Source organism: Oncorhynchus nerka, linkage group LG18 (genome assembly GCF_034236695.1).
Source record: "Oncorhynchus nerka isolate Pitt River linkage group LG18, Oner_Uvic_2.0, whole genome shotgun sequence".
In the NCBI taxonomy this organism is placed as follows: Eukaryota; Metazoa; Chordata; class Actinopteri; order Salmoniformes; family Salmonidae; genus Oncorhynchus; species Oncorhynchus nerka.
Window position 1 is genome coordinate 15,685,605 of NC_088413.1, and position 19,423 is coordinate 15,705,027.

The following is a 19,423-nucleotide window of genomic DNA, read 5'->3' on the forward strand; positions in this document are numbered from 1 at the left end:
TGACATGCCTGGAGTGGGACTGACATGCCTGGAGAGGGGCTGACATGCCTGGAGAGAGGCTGACATGCCTGGAGAGAGCCTGACATGCCTGGAGAGAGGATGACATGCCTGGAGAGGGACTGACATGCCTGGAGAGAGGCTGATATGCCTGGAGAGAGACTGACATGCCTGGAGAGAGGCTGACATGCCTGGAGAGGGACTGACATGCCTGGAGAGGGGCTGACATGCCTGGAGAGAGGATGACATGCCTGGAGAGGGGCTGACATGCCTGGAGAGAGGATGACATGCCTGGAGAGGGGCTGACATGCCTGGAGAGAGGATGACGTGCTTGGAGAGGGGCTGACATGCCTGGAGAGAGGATGACATGCTTGGAGAGAGACTGACATGCCTGGAGAGGGGCTGACATGCCTGGAGAGGGGCTGACATGCCTGGAGAGAGGATGTTATGCTTGGAGAGGGGCTGACATGCCTGGAGAGAGGATGACATGCTTGGAGAGGGACTGACATGCCTGGAGAGGGGCTGACATGCCTGGAGAGAGGATGACATGCCTGGAGAGAGGATGACATGCCTGGAGAGGGACTGACATGCCTGGAGAGAGGATGACATGCTTGGAAACCGGCTGACATGCTTGGAGAGAGGATGACATGCCTGGAGAGGGACTGACATGCCTGGAGATAGGCTGACATGCCTGGAGAGGGACTGACATGCCTGGAGAGGGGCTGACATGCCTGGAGTGGGACTGACATGCCTGGAGAGGGGCTGACATGCCTGGAGAGAGGCTGACATGCCTGGAGAGAGGCTGACATGCCTGGAGAGAGGCTGACATGCCTGGAGAGAGGATGACATGCCTGGAGAGGGACTGACATGCCTGGAGAGAGGCTGACATGCCTGGAGAGAGACTGACATGCCTGGAGAGAGGCTGACATGCCTGGAGAGGGACTGACATGCCTGGAGAGGGGCTGACATGCCTGGAGAGAGGATGACATGCCTGGAGAGGGGCTGACATGCCTGGAGAGAGGATGACATGCCTGGAGAGGGGCTGACATGCCTGGAGAGAGGATGACATGCCTGGAGAGAGGATGCCATGCCTGGAGAGAGGATGACATGGCTGGAGAGGGACTGACATGCCTGGAGAGGGACTGACATGCCTGGAGAGGGGCTGACATGCCTGGAGAGAGGCTGACATGCCTGGAGAGCGACTGACATGCCTGGAGAGGGGCTGACATGCCTGGAGAGAGGATGACATGCTTGGAAACCGGCTCACATGCTTGGAGAGAGGATGACATGCCTGGAGAGGGACTGACATGCCTGGAGAGGGGCTGACATGCCTGGAGAGGGACTGACATGCTTGGAGAGGGACTGACATGCCTGGAGAGGGACTGACATGCCTGGAGAGGGGCTGACATGCCTGGAGAGAGGATTACATGCCTGGAGAGAGGCTGACATGCCTGGAGAGGGACTGCCATGCCTGGAGAGGGACTGACATGCCTGGAGAGGGGCTGACATGGCTGGAGAGAGGATGACATGCCTGGAGAGAGGCTGACATGCCTGGAGAGGGACTGACATGCCTGGAGAGAGGATGACATGCCTGGAGAGAGGATGACATGCCTGGAGACAGGCTGACATGCCTGGAGAGAGGATGAAATGCCTGGAGAGAGGATGACATACCTGGAGAGAGGCTGACATGCCTGGAGAGAGGATTACATGCCTGGAGAGGGGCTGACATGCCTGGTGAGAGGCTGACATGCCTGGATAGGGACTGGCATGCCTGGTGAGAGGCTGACATGCTTGGAGAGGGACTGACATGCCTGGAGAGAGGCTGACATGCCTGGAGAGGGACTGACATGCCTGGAGAGAGGATGACATGCCTGGAGAGAGGATGACATGCTTGGAGAGAGGATGACATGCCTGGAGAGAGGATGACATGCCTGGAGAGAGGATGACATGCTTAGAGAGGGACTGACATGCCTGGAGAGGGGCTGACATGCCTGGAGAGAGGATGACATGCCTGGAGAGGGACTGACATGCCTGGAGAGGGACTGACATGCCTGGAGAGGGGCTGACATGCCTGGAGAGAGGATGACATGCCTGGAGAGGGGCTGACATGCCTGGAGAGAGGATGACATGCCTGGAGAGGGGCTGACATGCCTGGAGAGAGGATGACGTGCTTGGAGAGGGGCTGACATGCCTGGAGAGAGGATGACATGCTTGGAGAGAGACTGACATGCCTGGAGAGGGGCTGACATGCCTGGAGAGGGGCTGACATGCCTGGAGAGAGGATGTTATGCTTGGAGAGGGGCTGACATGCCTGGAGAGAGGATGACATGCTTGGAGAGGGACTGACATGCCTGGAGAGGGGCTGACATGCCTGGAGAGAGGATGACATGCCTGGAGAGAGGATGACATGCCTGGAGAGGGACTGACATGCCTGGAGAGAGGATGACATGCCTGGAGTGGGACTGACATGCCTGGAGAGGGGCTGACATGCCTGGAGAGAGGCTGACATGCCTGGAGAGAGGCTGACATGCCTGGAGAGAGGATGACATGCCTGGAGAGGGACTGACATGCCTGGAGAGAGGCTGACATGCCTGGAGAGAGACTGACATGCCTGGAGAGAGGCTGACATGCCTGGAGAGGGACTGACATGCCTGGAGAGGGGCTGACATGCCTGGAGAGAGGATGACATGCCTGGAGAGGGGCTGACATGCCTGGAGAGAGGATGACATGCCTGGAGAGGGGCTGACATGCCTGGAGAGAGGATGACATGCCTGGAGAGAGGATGCCATGCCTGGAGAGGGATGACATGCCTGGAGAGGGACTGACATGCCTGGAGAGGGACTGACATGCCTGGAGAGGGGCTGACATGCCTGGAGAGAGGCTGACATGCCTGGAGAGCGACTGACATGCCTGGAGAGGGGCTGACATGCCTGGAGAGAGGATGACATGCTTGGAAACCGGCTCACATGCTTGGAGAGAGGATGACATGCCTGGAGAGGGACTGACATGCCTGGAGAGGGGCTGACATGCCTGGAGAGGGACTGACATGCTTGGAGAGGGACTGACATGCCTGGAGAGGGACTGACATGCCTGGAGAGGGGCTGACATGCCTGGAGAGAGGATTACATGCCTGGAGAGAGGCTGACATGCCTGGAGAGGGACTGCCATGCCTGGAGAGGGACTGACATGCCTGGAGAGGGGCTGACATGGCTGGAGAGAGGATGACATGCCTGGAGAGAGGCTGACATGCCTGGAGAGGGACTGACATGCCTGGAGAGAGGATGACATGCCTGGAGAGAGGATGACATGCCTGGAGACAGGCTGACATGCCTGGAGAGAGGATGAAATGCCTGGAGAGAGGATGACATACCTGGAGAGAGGCTGACATGCCTGGAGAGAGGATTACATGCCTGGAGAGGGGCTGACATGCCTGGTGAGAGGCTGACATGCCTGGATAGGGACTGGCATGCCTGGTGAGAGGCTGACATGCTTGGAGAGGGACTGACATGCCTGGAGAGAGGCTGACATGCCTGGAGAGGGACTGACATGCCTGGAGAGGGGCTGACATGCCTGGAGAGGGCTGACATGCCTGGAGGAGGCTGACATGCCTGGAGAGGGATGACATGCCTGGAGAGGGACTGACATGCCTGGAGAGAGAGCTGACATGCCTGGAGAGAGACTGACATGCCTGGAGAGAGGCTGACATGCCTGGAGAGGGACTGACATGCCTGGAGAGGGGCTGACATGCCTGGAGAGAGGATGACATGCCTGGAGAGGGGCTGACATGCCTGGAGAGAGGATGACATGCCTGGAGAGGGGCTGACATGCCTGGAGAGAGGATGACATGCCTGGAGAGAGGATGCCATGCCTGGAGAGAGGATGACATGCCTGGAGAGGGACTGACATGCCTGGAGAGGGACTGACATGCCTGGAGAGGGGCTGACATGCCTGGAGAGAGGCTGACATGCCTGGAGAGCGACTGACATGCCTGGAGAGGGGCTGACATGCCTGGAGAGGGATGACATGCTTGGAAACCGGCTCACATGCTTGGAGAGAGGATGACATGCCTGGAGAGGGACTGACATGCCTGGAGAGGGGCTGACATGCCTGGAGAGGGACTGACATGCTTGGAGAGGGACTGACATGCCTGGAGAGGGACTGACATGCCTGGAGAGGGGCTGACATGCCTGGAGAGAGGATTACATGCCTGGAGAGAGGCTGACATGCCTGGAGAGGGACTGCCATGCCTGGAGAGGGACTGACATGCCTGGAGAGGGGCTGACATGGCTGGAGAGAGGATGACATGCCTGGAGAGAGGCTGACATGCCTGGAGAGGGACTGACATGCCTGGAGAGAGGATGACATGCCTGGAGAGAGGATGACATGCCTGGAGACAGGCTGACATGCCTGGAGAGAGGATGAAATGCCTGGAGAGAGGATGACATACCTGGAGAGAGGCTGACATGCCTGGAGAGAGGATTACATGCCTGGAGAGGGGCTGACATGCCTGGTGAGAGGCTGACATGCCTGGAGAGGGACTGGCATGCCTGGTGAGAGGCTGACATGCTTGGAGAGGGACTGACATGCCTGGAGAGGGACTGACATGCCTGGAGAGGGACTGACATGCCTGGAGAGGGCTGACATGCCTGGAGAGGGACTGACAGGCTTGGAGAGGGACTGACATGCCTGGAGAGGGACTGACATGCCTGGAGAGAGGCTGACATGCCTGGAGAGGGGCTGACATGCCTGGAGAGAGACTGACATGCCTGGAGAGAGGATGACATGCTTGGAGAGGGACTGACAGGCTTGGAGAGGGACTGACATGCCTGGAGAGAGGCTGACATGCCTGGAGAGGGGCTGACATGCCTGGAGAGGGACTGACATGCCTGGAGAGAGGCTGACATGCCTGGAGAGGGACTGACAGGCTTGGAGAGGGACTGACATGCCTGGAGAGGGACTGACATGCCTGGAGAGAGGCTGACATGCCTGGAGAGGGGCTGACATGCCTGGAGAGAGACTGACATGCCTGGAGAGAGGATGACATGCTTGGAGAGGGACTGACAGGCTTGGAGAGGGACTGACATGCCTGGAGAGGGACTGACATGCCTGGAGAGAGGCTGACATGCCTGGAGAGGGGCTGACATGCCTGGAGAGAGACTGACATGCCTGGAGAGAGGATGACATGATTGGAGAGGGACTGACATGCCTGGAGAGGGGCTGACATGCCTGGAGAGAGGATGACATGCCTGGAGAGAGGATGCCATGCCTGGAGAGAGGATGACATGCCTGGAGAGGACTGACATGCCTGGAGAGGGACTGACATGCCTGGAGAGGGGCTGACATGCCTGGAGAGAGGCTGACATGCCTGGAGAGCGACTGACATGCCTGGAGAGGGGCTGACATGCCTGGAGAGAGGATGACATACTTGGAAACCGGCTCACATGCTTGGAGAGAGGATGACATGCCTGGAGAGGGACTGACATGCCTGGAGAGGGGCTGACATGCCTGGAGAGGGACTGACATGCTTGGAGAGGGACTGACATGCCTGGAGAGGGACTGACATGCCTGGAGAGGGGCTGACATGCCTGGAGAGAGGATTACATGCCTGGAGAGAGGCTGACATGCCTGGAGAGGGACTGCCATGCCTGGAGAGGGACTGACATGCCTGGAGAGGGGCTGACATGGCTGGAGAGAGGATGACATGCCTGGAGAGAGGCTGACATGCCTGGAGAGGGACTGACATGCCTGGAGAGAGGATGACATGCCTGGAGAGAGGATGACATGCCTGGAGACAGGCTGACATGCCTGGAGAGGGACTGCCATGCCTGGAGAGGGACTGACATGCCTGGAGAGGGGCTGACATGGCTGGAGAGAGGATGACATGCCTGGAGAGAGGCTGACATGCCTGGAGAGCGACTGACATGCCTGGAGAGGGGCTGACATGCCTGGAGAGAGGATGACATGCTTGGAAACCGGCTCACATGCTTGGAGAGAGGATGACATGCCTGGAGAGGGACTGACATGCCTGGAGAGGGGCTGACATGCCTGGAGAGGGACTGACATGCCTGGAGAGGGACTGACATGCCTGGAGAGGGACTGACATGCCTGGAGAGGGGCTGACATGCCTGGAGAGAGGATTACATGCCTGGAGAGAGGCTGACATGCCTGGAGAGGGACTGACATGCCTGGAGAGGGACTGACATGCCTGGAGAGGGGCTGACATGGCTGGAGAGAGGATGACATGCCTGGAGAGAGGCTGACATGCCTGGAGAGGGACTGACATGCCTGGAGAGAGGATGACATGCCTGGAGAGAGATGACATGCCTGGAGACAGGCTGACATGCCTGGAGAGAGGATGAAATGCCTGGAGAGAGGATGACATACCTGGAGAGAGGCTGACATGCCTGGAGAGAGGATTACATGCCTGGAGAGGGGCTGACATGCCTGGTGAGAGGCTGACATGCCTGGATGGGACTGGCATGCCTGGTGAGAGGCTGACATGCTTGGAGAGGGACTGACATGCCTGGAGAGAGGCTGACATGCCTGGAGAGGGACTGACATGCCTGGAGAGAGGCTGACATGCCTGGAGAGGGACTGACAGGCTTGGAGAGGGACTGACATGCCTGGAGAGGGACTGACATGCCTGGAGAGAGGCTGACATGCCTGGAGAGGGGCTGACATGCCTGGAGAGAGACTGACATGCCTGGAGAGAGGATGACATGCTTGGAGAGGGACTGACAGGCTTGGAGAGGGACTGACATGCCTGGAGAGAGGCTGACATGCCTGGAGAGGGACTGACATGCCTGGAGAGGGACTGACATGCCTGGAGAGAGGCTGACATGCCTGGAGAGGGACTGACAGGCTTGGAGAGGGACTGACATGCCTGGAGAGGGACTGACATGCCTGGAGAGAGGCTGACATGCCTGGAGAGGGGCTGACATGCCTGGAGAGAGACTGACATGCCTGGAGAGAGGATGACATGCTTGGAGAGGGACTGACAGGCTTGGAGAGGGACTGACATGCCTGGAGAGGGACTGACATGCCTGGAGAGAGGCTGACATGCCTGGAGAGGGGCTGACATGCCTGGAGAGAGACTGACATGCCTGGAGAGAGGATGACATGATTGGAGAGGGACTGACATGCCTGGAGAGGGGCTGACATGCCTGGAGAGGGATGACATGCCTGGAGAGAGGATGCCATGCCTGGAGAGAGGATGACATGCCTGGAGAGGGACTGACATGCCTGGAGAGGGACTGACATGCCTGGAGAGGGGCTGACATGCCTGGAGAGGGCTGACATGCCTGGAGAGCGACTGACATGCCTGGAGAGGGGCTGACATGCCTGGAGAGAGGATGACATGAAACCGGCTCATGCCTGGAGAGATGACATGCCTGGAGAGGGACTGACATGCCTGGAGAGGGGCTGACATGCCTGGAGAGGGACTGACATGCCTGGAGAGGGACTGACATGCCTGGAGAGGGACTGACATGCCTGGAGAGGGGCTGACATGCCTGGAGAGAGGATTACATGCCTGGAGAGAGGCTGACATGCCTGGAGAGGGACTGCCATGCCTGGAGAGGGACTGACATGCCTGGAGAGGGGCTGACATGCCTGGAGAGAGGATGACATGCCTGGAGAGAGGCTGACATGCCTGGAGAGGGACTGACATGCCTGGAGAGAGGATGACATGCCTGGAGAGAGGATGACATGCCTGGAGACAGGCTGACATGCCTGGAGAGGGATGAAATGCCTGGAGAGAGGATGACATACCTGGAGAGAGGCTGACATGCCTGGAGAGAGGATTACATGCCTGGAGAGGGGCTGACATGCCTGGTGAGAGGCTGACATGCCTGGAGAGGGACTGGCATGCCTGGTGAGAGGCTGACATGCTTGGAGAGGGACTGACATGCCTGGAGAGAGGCTGACATGCCTGGAGAGGGACTGACATGCCTGGAGAGAGGCTGACATGCCTGGAGAGGGACTGACAGGCTTGGAGAGGGACTGACATGCCTGGAGAGGGACTGACATGCCTGGAGAGAGGCTGACATGCCTGGAGAGGGGCTGACATGCCTGGAGAGAGACTGACATGCCTGGAGAGAGGATGACATGCTTGGAGAGGGACTGACAGGCTTGGAGAGGGACTGACATGCCTGGAGAGGGACTGACATGCCTGGAGAGAGGCTGACATGCCTGGAGAGGGGCTGACATGCCTGGAGAGAGACTGACATGCCTGGAGAGAGGATGACATGCTTGGAGAGGGACTGACATGCCTGGAGAGAGGATGACATGCCTGGAGAGAGGATGACATGCTTGGAGAGAGGATGACATGCCTGGAGAGGGACTGACATGCCTGGAGAGAGGCTGACATGCCTGGAGAGGGACTGACAGGCTTGGAGAGGGACTGACATGCCTGGAGAGGGACTGACATGCCTGGAGAGAGGCTGACATGCCTGGAGAGGGGCTGACATGCCTGGAGAGAGACTGACATGCCTGGAGAGAGGATGACATGCTTGGAGAGGGACTGACAGGCTTGGAGAGGGACTGACATGCCTGGAGAGAGGCTGACATGCCTGGAGAGGGACTGACATGCCTGGAGAGGGACTGACATGCCTGGAGAGAGGCTGACATGCCTGGAGAGGGACTGACAGGCTTGGAGAGGGACTGACATGCCTGGAGAGGGACTGACATGCCTGGAGAGAGGCTGACATGCCTGGAGAGGGGCTGACATGCCTGGAGAGAGACTGACATGCCTGGAGAGAGGATGACATGCTTGGAGAGGGACTGACAGGCTTGGAGAGGGACTGACATGCCTGGAGAGGGACTGACATGCCTGGAGAGAGGCTGACATGCCTGGAGAGGGGCTGACATGCCTGGAGAGAGACTGACATGCCTGGAGAGAGGATGACATGCTTGGAGAGGGACTGACATGCCTGGAGAGGGGCTGACATGCCTGGAGAGAGGATGACATGCCTGGAGAGAGGATGCCATGCCTGGAGAGAGGATGACATGCCTGGAGAGGGACTGACATGCCTGGAGAGGGACTGACATGCCTGGAGAGGGGCTGACATGCCTGGAGAGAGGCTGACATGCCTGGAGAGCGACTGACATGCCTGGAGAGGGGCTGACATGCCTGGAGAGAGGATGACATACTTGGAAACCGGCTCACATGCTTGGAGAGAGGATGACATGCCTGGAGAGGGACTGACATGCCTGGAGAGGGGCTGACATGCCTGGAGAGGGACTGACATGCTTGGAGAGGGACTGACATGCCTGGAGAGGGACTGACATGCCTGGAGAGGGGCTGACATGCCTGGAGAGAGGATTACATGCCTGGAGAGAGGCTGACATGCCTGGAGAGGGACTGCCATGCCTGGAGAGGGACTGACATGCCTGGAGAGGGGCTGACATGGCTGGAGAGAGGATGACATGCCTGGAGAGAGGCTGACATGCCTGGAGAGGGACTGACATGCCTGGAGAGAGGATGACATGCCTGAAGAGAGGATGACATGCCTGGAGACAGGCTGACATGCCTGGAGAGAGGATGAAATGCCTGGAGAGAGGATGACATACCTGGAGAGAGGCTGACATGCCTGGAGAGAGGATTACATGCCTGGAGAGGGGCTGACATGCCTGGTGAGAGGCTGACATGCCTGGAGAGGGACTGGCATGCCTGGTGAGAGGCTGACATGCTTGGAGAGGGACTGACATGCCTGGAGAGAGGCTGACATGCCTGGAGAGGGACTGACATGCCTGGAGAGAGGCTGACATGCCTGGAGAGGGACTGACAGGCTTGGAGAGGGACTGACATGCCTGGAGAGGGACTGACATGCCTGGAGAGAGGCTGACATGCCTGGAGAGGGGCTGACATGCCTGGAGAGAGACTGACATGCCTGGAGAGAGGATGACATGCTTGGAGAGGGACTGACTGGCTTGGAGAGGGACTGACATGCCTGGAGAGAGGCTGACATGCCTGGAGAGGGGCTGACATGCCTGGAGAGAGACTGACATGCCTGGAGAGAGGATGACATGCTTGGAGAGGGACTGACATGCCTGGAGAGAGGATGACATGCCTGGAGAGAGGATGACATGCTTGGAGAGAGGATGACATGCCTGGAGAGAGGATGACATGCCTGGAGAGAGGATGACATGCTTAGAGAGGGACTGACATGCCTGGAGAGGGGCTGACATGCCTGGAGAGAGGATGACATGCCTGGAGAGGGACTGACATGCCTGGAGAGGGACTGACATGCCTGGAGAGGGGCTGACATGCCTGGAGAGAGGATGACATGCCTGGAGAGGGATGACATGCCTGGAGAGGGACTGACATGCCTGGAGAGGGATGACATGCTTGGAAACCGGCTGACATGCTTGGAGAGAGGATGACATGCCTGGAGAGGGACTGACATGCCTGGAGATAGGCTGACATGCCTGGAGAGGGACTGACATGCCTGGAGAGGGGCTGACATGCCTGGAGTGGGACTGACATGCCTGGAGAGGGGCTGACATGCCTGGAGAGAGAATGACATGCCTGGAGAGAGGCTGACATGCCTGGAGAGAGGCTGACATGCCTGGAGAGAGGATGACATGCCTGGAGAGGGACTGACATGCCTGGAGAGAGGCTGACATGCCTGGAGAGAGACTGACATGCCTGGAGAGAGGCTGACATGCCTGGAGAGGGACTGACATGCCTGGAGAGGGGCTGACATGCCTGGAGAGAGGATGACATGCCTGGAGAGGGGCTGACATGCCTGGAGAGAGGATGACATGCCTGGAGAGGGGCTGACATGCCTGGAGAGAGGATGACATGCCTGGAGAGGGGCTGACATGCCTGGAGAGAGGATGACATGCCTGGAGAGAGGATGACATGCTTGGAGAGGGGCTGACATGCCTGGAGAGAGGATGACATGCTTGGAGAGGGACTGACATGCCTGGAGAGGGGCTGACATGCCTGGAGAGGGGCTGACATGCCTGGAGAGAGGATGACATGCTTGGAGAGGGGCTGACATGCCTGGAGAGGGGCTGACATGCCTGGAGAGAGGTTGACATGCCTGGAGAGGGGCTGACATGCCTGGAGAGAGGATGACATGCCTGGAGAGGGGCTGACATGCCTGGAGAGAGGATGACATAACTGGAGAGAGGATGACATGCTTGGAGAGGGGCTGACATGCCTGGAGAGAGGATGACATGCTTGGAGAGAGACTGACATGCCTGGAGAGGGGCTGACATGCCTGGAGAGGGGCTGACATGCCTGGAGAGAGGATGACATGCTTGGAGAGGGGCTGACATGCCTGGAGAGAGGATGACATGCTTGGAGAGTGACTGACATGCCTGGAGAGGGGCTGACATGCCTGGAGAGAGGATGACATGCCTGGAGAGAGGATGCCATGCCTGGAGAGAGGATGACATGCCTGGAGAGGGACTGACATGCCTGGAGAGGGACTGACATGCCTGGAGAGGGGCTGACATGCCTGGAGAGAGGCTGACATGCCTGGAGAGGGACTGACATGCCTGGAGAGGGGCTGACATGCCTGGAGAGAGGATGACATGCTTGGAAACCGGCTCACATGCTTGGAGAGAGGATGACATGCCTGGAGAGGGACTGACATGCCTGGAGAGAGGCTGACATGCCTGGAGAGGGACTGACATGCCTGGAGAGGGGCTGACATGCCTGGAGAGGGACTGACATGCTTGGAGAGGGACTGACATGCCTGGAGAGGGACTGACATGCCTGGAGAGGGGCTGACATGCCTGGAGAGAGGATTACATGCCTGGAGAGAGGCTGACATGCCTGGAGAGGGACTGCCATGCCTGGAGAGGGACTGACATGCCTGGAGAGGGGCTGACATGGCTGGAGAGAGGATGACATGCCTGGAGAGAGGCTGACATGCCTGGAGAGGGACTGACATGCCTGGAGAGAGGATGACATGCCTGGAGAGAGGATGACATGCCTGGAGACAGGCTGACATGCCTGGAGAGAGGATGAAATGCCTGGAGAGAGGATGACATACCTGGAGAGAGGCTGACATGCCTGGAGAGAGGATTACATGCCTGGAGAGGGGCTGACATGCCTGGTGAGAGGCTGACATGCCTGGAGAGGGACTGGCATGCCTGGTGAGAGGCTGACATGCTTGGAGAGGGACTGACATGCCTGGAGAGAGGCTGACATGCCTGGAGAGGGACTGACATGCCTGAAGAGAGGCTGACATGCCTGGAGAGAGGCTGACATGCCTGGAGAGAGGATGACATGCCTAGAGAGGGGCTGACATGCTTGGAGAGGGACTGACATGCCTGGAGAGAGGCTGACATGCCTGGAGAGGGACTGACATGCCTGGAGAGGGGCTGACATGTTACTCTCTCTCTCTTCCTCTCTCTCTCTCTCTCTCCCTCCCTCTGTCTCTCTCTTCCTCTCTCTCTCTTTCTCTTTCTCTCTCTCTTTTCTTCTCTCTCTCGTGGGCTACTCTCTCTCTCTCTCTCTCTTCCTCTCTCGCTCTATCTCCCTTGGCCTACTCTCTCTCTTCCTCTCTCTTTCCCTTACTCTCTCTCTTTGCCCCCCTCTCTCCCCATCTCCCTCTCCTCCCCTCTGCCTTACTCTATTTTCCTCTCCTTCACTTCCTCTCTCTGTCTGATATCTCGCCCTCCCCCTTTTCCCTCCCTGTCGCTTCTCCCTCTGTTCCTTCAGTCGTTATCAAAGATTGACAGTCTAGAAGAAGGCATGGCCCTGAGACAAGTGGATGAGAGGACCAGCTATCCATTCCTCCTTTCTCTGAAGTGGTTGCTATTTCTTAATCTTTATTTTGCTGACAGGCATCTGGTTAGGTGTGTGTGTGTGTGTGTGTGTGTGTGTGTGTGTGTGTGTGTGTGTGTGTGTGTGTGTGTGTGTGTGTGTGTGTGTGTGTGTGTGTGTGTGTGTGTGTGTGTGTGTGTGTGTGTGTGTGTGTGTGTGTGTGTGTGTGTGTGTGTGTGTGTGTGTGTGTGTGTGTGTGTGTGTGTGTGTGTGTGTGTGTGTGTGTGTGTGTGTGTGTGTGTGTGTGTGTGTGTGTGTGTGTGTGTGTGTGTGTGTGTGTGTGTGTGTGTGTGTGTGTGTGTGTGTGTGTGTGTGTGTGTGTGTGTGTGTGTGTGTGTGTGTGCGTGCGTGCGTGCGTGCGTGCGTGCGTGCGTGCGTGCGTGCGTGCGTGCGTGCGTGCGTGCGTGCGTGCGTGCGTGCGTGCGTGCGTGCGTGCGTGCGTGCGTGCGTGCGAAAGAGGGAGCTGCTATGCTTTTCTTGGCATTTCTTCTCTCCTCTCTTTCTCTCTTTTTTTGCCAATCTCTCTCTCTCTCTCTCTCTCTCTCGCTCTCTCTCGCTCTCTCTTTCTCTCTCTCTCTCTCTCTCTCTCTCTCTCTCTCTTACGCTTTATGAAATGTAATGTTCTCTTTCTTTCTGTCTCTCCCCCTCTCCGTCAAGCTTCAGATCACCTTGTGTCTCTCTCTCTCCATTCAATGCCATTCCCCTACCCCCCACCCTTCTTACACAAACACACACACACACACACACACACACACACACACACATCCTCCCTCGTGTCAGAGACTGAACAGGTCACCATGTTACCTTAATGATACTACACAATTAGACCTTCGTCTTCAATTCACACTCCTTTCCAACGTTTTTAACGCAAAGAAGCCATTTACCATGAATTGCTGCTAATTTAGAGAACTGCGGCTGCTGGGTTGACATGCTGAGAGACTTGACTGGTAAAAGGGGGAGGTTAAAAATAAATATGCTAATTGCCGATATTCGTACGTTTGCGCTGTTCTCCGTGTGTTTGAATTGAAACATCACTGTACCTGTAACTTCTGTCCTCTATATCTTCTATTTACATTTTCATGATTCATGATTTACATATACATATCCATTACCTGTCCTCTATATCTTATATTTACATATTCATGAATTCATGATTTACATATACATATATATTACCTGTCCTCTATATCTTCTATTTACATATTCATGAATTCATGATTTAGATATAAATATGTTCTACCTGTCCTAGTAATATCTAATATACTACCTGTCGTAGTAATATGTACTACCTGTCCAAGTAATATCTACTACCTGTCCTAATAATAGCTACAACCTGTCCTAGTAAAAAGTACTACCTGTCCTAGTAATATCTAATGTAACACCTGTCCTAGTAATATGTACTACCTGTCCTAGTAATATCTACTACCTGTCCTAGTAATATGTACTACCTGTCCTAGTAATATCTTCTACCTGTCCTAGTAATATCTACTACCTGTCCTAATAATAGCTACAACCTGTCCTAGTAATATATACTACCTGTCCTAATAATAGCTACAACCTGTCCTAGTAATATGTACTACCTGTCCTAGTAATATCTTCTACCTGTCCTAGTAATATCTACTACCTGTCCTAATAATAGCTACAACCTGTCCTAGTAATATATACTACCTGTCCTAATAATAGCTACAACCTGTCCTAGTAATATGTACTACCTGTCCTAGTAATATCTACTACATGTCCTAGTAATATCTACTACCTGTCCTAATAATATCTACTACATGTCCTAGTAATATCTACTACCTGTCCTAGTAATAGCTACAACCTGTCCTAGTTATACATACTACCTGTCCTATTAATATCTACCACCTGGCACACACATATTCTCTCTATCAGGAAGTGGAGCGTGGGGATGATATAGGCTGGCACACACATATTCTCTCTATCAGGAAGTGGAGCGTGGGGATGATATAGGCTGGCACACACATATTTTCTCTATCAGGAAGTGGAGCGTGGGGATAATACAGGCTGGCACACACATATTCTCTCTATCAGGAAGCGGAGCGTGGGGATGATATAGGCTGGCACACACATATTCTCTCTATCAGGAAGTGGAGCGTGGGGATGATATAGGCTGGCACACACAGGTTGTTTCTATCAGGAAGCGGAGCGTGGGGATGATATAGGCTGGCACAGACATATTCTCTCTATCAGGAAGTGGAGCGTGGGGATGATATAGGCTGGCACACACATATTCTCTCTATCAGGAAGCGGAGCGTGGGGATGATATAGGCTGGCACACACATATTCTCTCTATCAGGAAGTGGAGCGTGGGGATGATATAGGTTGTTACACACAGGTTGTTTCTATCAGGAAGTGGAGCGTGGGGGTGATATAGGCTGGCACACACATATTCTCTCTATCAGGAAGCGGAGCGTGGGGATGATATAGGCTGGCACACACATATTCTCTCTATCAGGAAGCGGAGCGTGGGGATAATACAGGCTGGCACACACATATTCTCTCTATCAGGAAGTGGAGCGTGGGGATGATATAGGCTGGCACACACATATTCTCTCTATCAGGAAGTGGAGCGTGGGGATGATATAGGTTGTTACACACAGGTTGTTTCTATCAGGAAGTGGAGCGTGGGGATGATATAGGCTGGCACACACATATTCTCTCTATCAGGAAGTGGAGCGTGGGGATGATATAGGCTGGCACACACAGGTTGTTTCTATCAGGAAGTGGAGCGTGGGGATGATATATGCTGGCACACACATATTATCTCTATCAGGAAGCGGAGCGTGGGGATGATATAGGCTGGCACACACATATTCTCTCTATCAGGAAGCGGAGCGTGGGGATGATATAGGCTGGCACACACATATTCTCTCTATCAGGAAGCGGAGCGTGCGGATGATATAGGCTGGCACACACATATTCTCTCCATCAGGAAGCGGAGCATGGGGATGATATAGGCTGGCACACACATATTCTCTCTATCAGGAAGCGGAGCGTGGGGATGATATAGGCTGGCACACACATATTCTCTCTATCAGGAAGCGGAGCGTGGGGATGATATAGGCTGGCACACACATATTCTCTCTATCAGGAAGTGGAGCGTGGGGATAATACAGGCTGATTTACTCACAATTTTGAAGCAACTTGATACGAGATTGTTCTAGGACAGAAACTTCCATGGTTTTGCATTCAATACTCTTTCTGTCAACAGATGATGTACAGCTACTTACCATAGATGAACTTCATCAGAGACGAGTGTTCATTCTAAATGTATCAGGTAGAGAAACGGGATGATTTATGTTTTATTGATTTAACCTTTATTTAACCAGGCATGTCAATTAAGAACAAATTCTTATTTACAATAACAGCCTCCCCCGACCAAACCCTGACGACGCTGAGCCAATTGTGCCCCACTAATGGGACTCCCAATCACGGCCGGTTGTGATACAGCCTGGATTCAAACCAGGGTGTCTTTAGTGACACCTCAAGCACTGAGATGCAGTTCCTTAGACCGCTGCGCCTCTCAGTAGGATGGTAGGATCCTACCATTAGAGGATGGTAGGATGTAGGATGGTTTCACTCACAATTACACAACATACCTAGGGAGACGTGCCAAGAGAGCAGGGAAACGGGTACCAGTGACTATGTGCACATTTGCCGTAAACATACTGACGATCCATTCTCAACAACCTGTTGGTTTAGGCCACAGTCACCGTACCTGTACTCCCAAGACACGCAAGCCTGTACACAGTAAGAGGATTCTCTGGTTGACACAAACAGGAGGGCTTTTACACACAAGGCCACGCCCTTAGTTAACAGTCACATACACCTGGCGCGTGCAGACCAACAAGGGTGTGTTCTTCATAGGTGGACAGTTCACCCCCAGTGACATATCAATCAGATCTCCATCCACTCATTTCCTAATATAAATCACCCACACCACACACACTTTAAAAAAATATATATATTTAACCAGGTAGGCTAGTTGAGAACACCTTTATTTAACCAGGTAGGCTAGTTGAGAACACCTTTATTTAACCAGGTAGGCTAGTTGAGAACACCTTTATTTAACCAGGTAGGCTAGTTGAGAACACCTTTATTTAACCAGGTAGGCTAGTTGAGAACACCTTTATTTAACCAGGTAGGCTAGTTGAGAACACCTTTATTTAACCAGGTAGGCTAGTTGAGAACACCTTTATTTAACCAGGTAGGCTAGTTGAGAACACCTTTATTTAACCAGGTAGGCTAGTTGAGAACACCTTTATTTAACCAGGTAGGCTAGTTGAGAACACCTTTATTTAACCAGGTAGGCTAGTTGAGAACACCTTTATTTAACCAGGTAGGCTAGTTGAGAACACCTTTATTTAACCAGGTAGGCTAGTTGAGAACACCTTTATTTAACCAGGTAGGCTAGTTGAGAACACCTTTATTTAACCAGGTAGGCTAGTTGAGAACACCTTTATTTAACCAGGTAGGCTAGTTGAGAACACCTTTATTTAACCAGGTAGGCTAGTTGAGAACAGGTTCTCATTTGCAACTGCGACCTGGCCAAGATAAAGCATAGCAGAGTGAACAGACAACACAGAGTTACACATGGAGTAAACAATTAACAAGTCAATAACACAGTAGAGAAAAAAAGGGAGTCTATATACAATGTGTGCAAAAGGCATGAGGAGGTAGGCGAATAATTACAATATTGCAGATTAACACTGGAGTGATAAATGATCAGATGATCATGTACAGGTAGAGATATTTGTGTGCAAAAGAGCAGAAAAGTAAATAAATAAAAACTGTGGGGATGAGGTAGGTGAAAATGGGTGGGCTATTTACCAATAGATTATGTACAGCTGCAGCGATCGGTTAGCTGCTCAGATAGCTGATGTTTGAAGTTGGTGAGGGAGATAAAAGTCTCCAACTTCAGTGATTTTTGCAATTCGTTCCAGTCACAGGCAGCAGAGTACTGGAACGAAAGGCGGCCGAATGAGGTGTTGGGTTTGGGGATGCTCAATGAGATACACCTGCTGGAGCGTGTGCTACGGATGGGTGTTGCCATCGTGACCAGTGAGCTGAGATAAGGCGGAGCTTTGCCTAGCATGGCCTTGTAGATGACCTGGAGCCAGTGGGTCTGGCGACGAATATGTAGCGAGGGCCAGCCGACTAGAGCATACAAGTCGCAGTGGTGGGTAGTATAAGGTGCTTTAGTGACAAAACGGATGGCACTGTGATAAACTGCATCCAGTTTGCTGAGAAGAGTGTTGGAAGCCATTTTGTAGATGACATCGCCGAAGTCGAGGATCGGTAGGATAGTCAGTTTTACTAGGGTAAGCTTGGCAGCGTGAGTGAAGGAGGCTTTGTTGCGGAATAGAAAGCCGACTCTTGATTTGATTTTCGATTGGAGATGTTTGATATGGGTCTGGAAGGAGAGTTTGCAGTCTAGCCAGACACCTAGGTACTTATAGGTGTCCACATATTCAAGGTCGGAACCATCCAGTGTGGTGATGCTAGTCGGGCAAGCGGGTGCAGGCAGCGATCGGTTGAAAAGCATGCATTTGGTTTTACTAGCGTTTAAGAGCAGTTGGAGGCCACGGAAGGAGTGTTGTATGGCATTGAAGCTCGATTGGAGGTTAGATAGCACAGTGTCCAATGACGGGCCGAAAGTGTATAGAATGGTGTCGTCTGCGTAGAGGTGGATCAGGGAATCGCCCGCAGCAAGAGCAACATCATTGATATACACAGAGAAAAGAGTCGGCCCGAGAATTGAACCCTGTGGCACCCCCATAGAGACTGCCAGAGGACCGGACAACATGCCCTCCGATTTGACACACTGAACTCTGTCTGCAAAGTAATTGGTGAACCAGGCAAGGCAGTCATCCGAAAAGCCGAGGCTACTGAGTCTGCCGATAAGAATATGGTGATTGACAGAGTCGAAAGCCTTGGCAAGGTCGATGAAGACGGCTGCACAGTACTGTCTTTTATCGATGGCGGTTATGATGTCGTTTAGTACCTTGAGTGTGGCTGAGGTGCACCCGTGACCGGCTCGGAAACCAGATTGCATAGCGGAGAAGGTACGGTGGGATTCGAGATGGTCAGTGACCTGTTTGTTGACTTGGCTTTCGAAGACCTTAGATAGGCAGGGCAGAATGGATATAGGTCTGTAACAGTTTGGGTCCAGGTTGTCTCCCCCTTTGAAGAGGGGGATGACTGCGGCAGCTTTCCAATCCTTGGGGATCTCAGACGATATGAAAGAGAGGTTGAACAGGCTGGTAATAGGGGTTGCGACAATGGCGGCGGATAGTTTCAGAAATAGAGGGTCCAGATTGTCACCCAGGAGGAACTGGTTAAGAGTTTAGCGGAGTTTTGGGAGGGTTTGCGGGATTCAGCACTAACTCTTTGATGTGAACTGCAAGAGATAATACCATAGAGATTTAGCTGTTACCCTGCTTCTGACAACAGAGACTGGGAGACAGGGGGAAGAGAAAGAGAAAGCGACAGAGGTAGGAAGGAAGGAGAAAGAGAGGTGTCCTCTGAGATTTAATCACTGGCCCAGTGGTTGACAAATCTGTTTCCTTCCTTTTTCCCCCAACACAGCAGTCATCCTTCCATCCCGGGGTTGTCATTCTT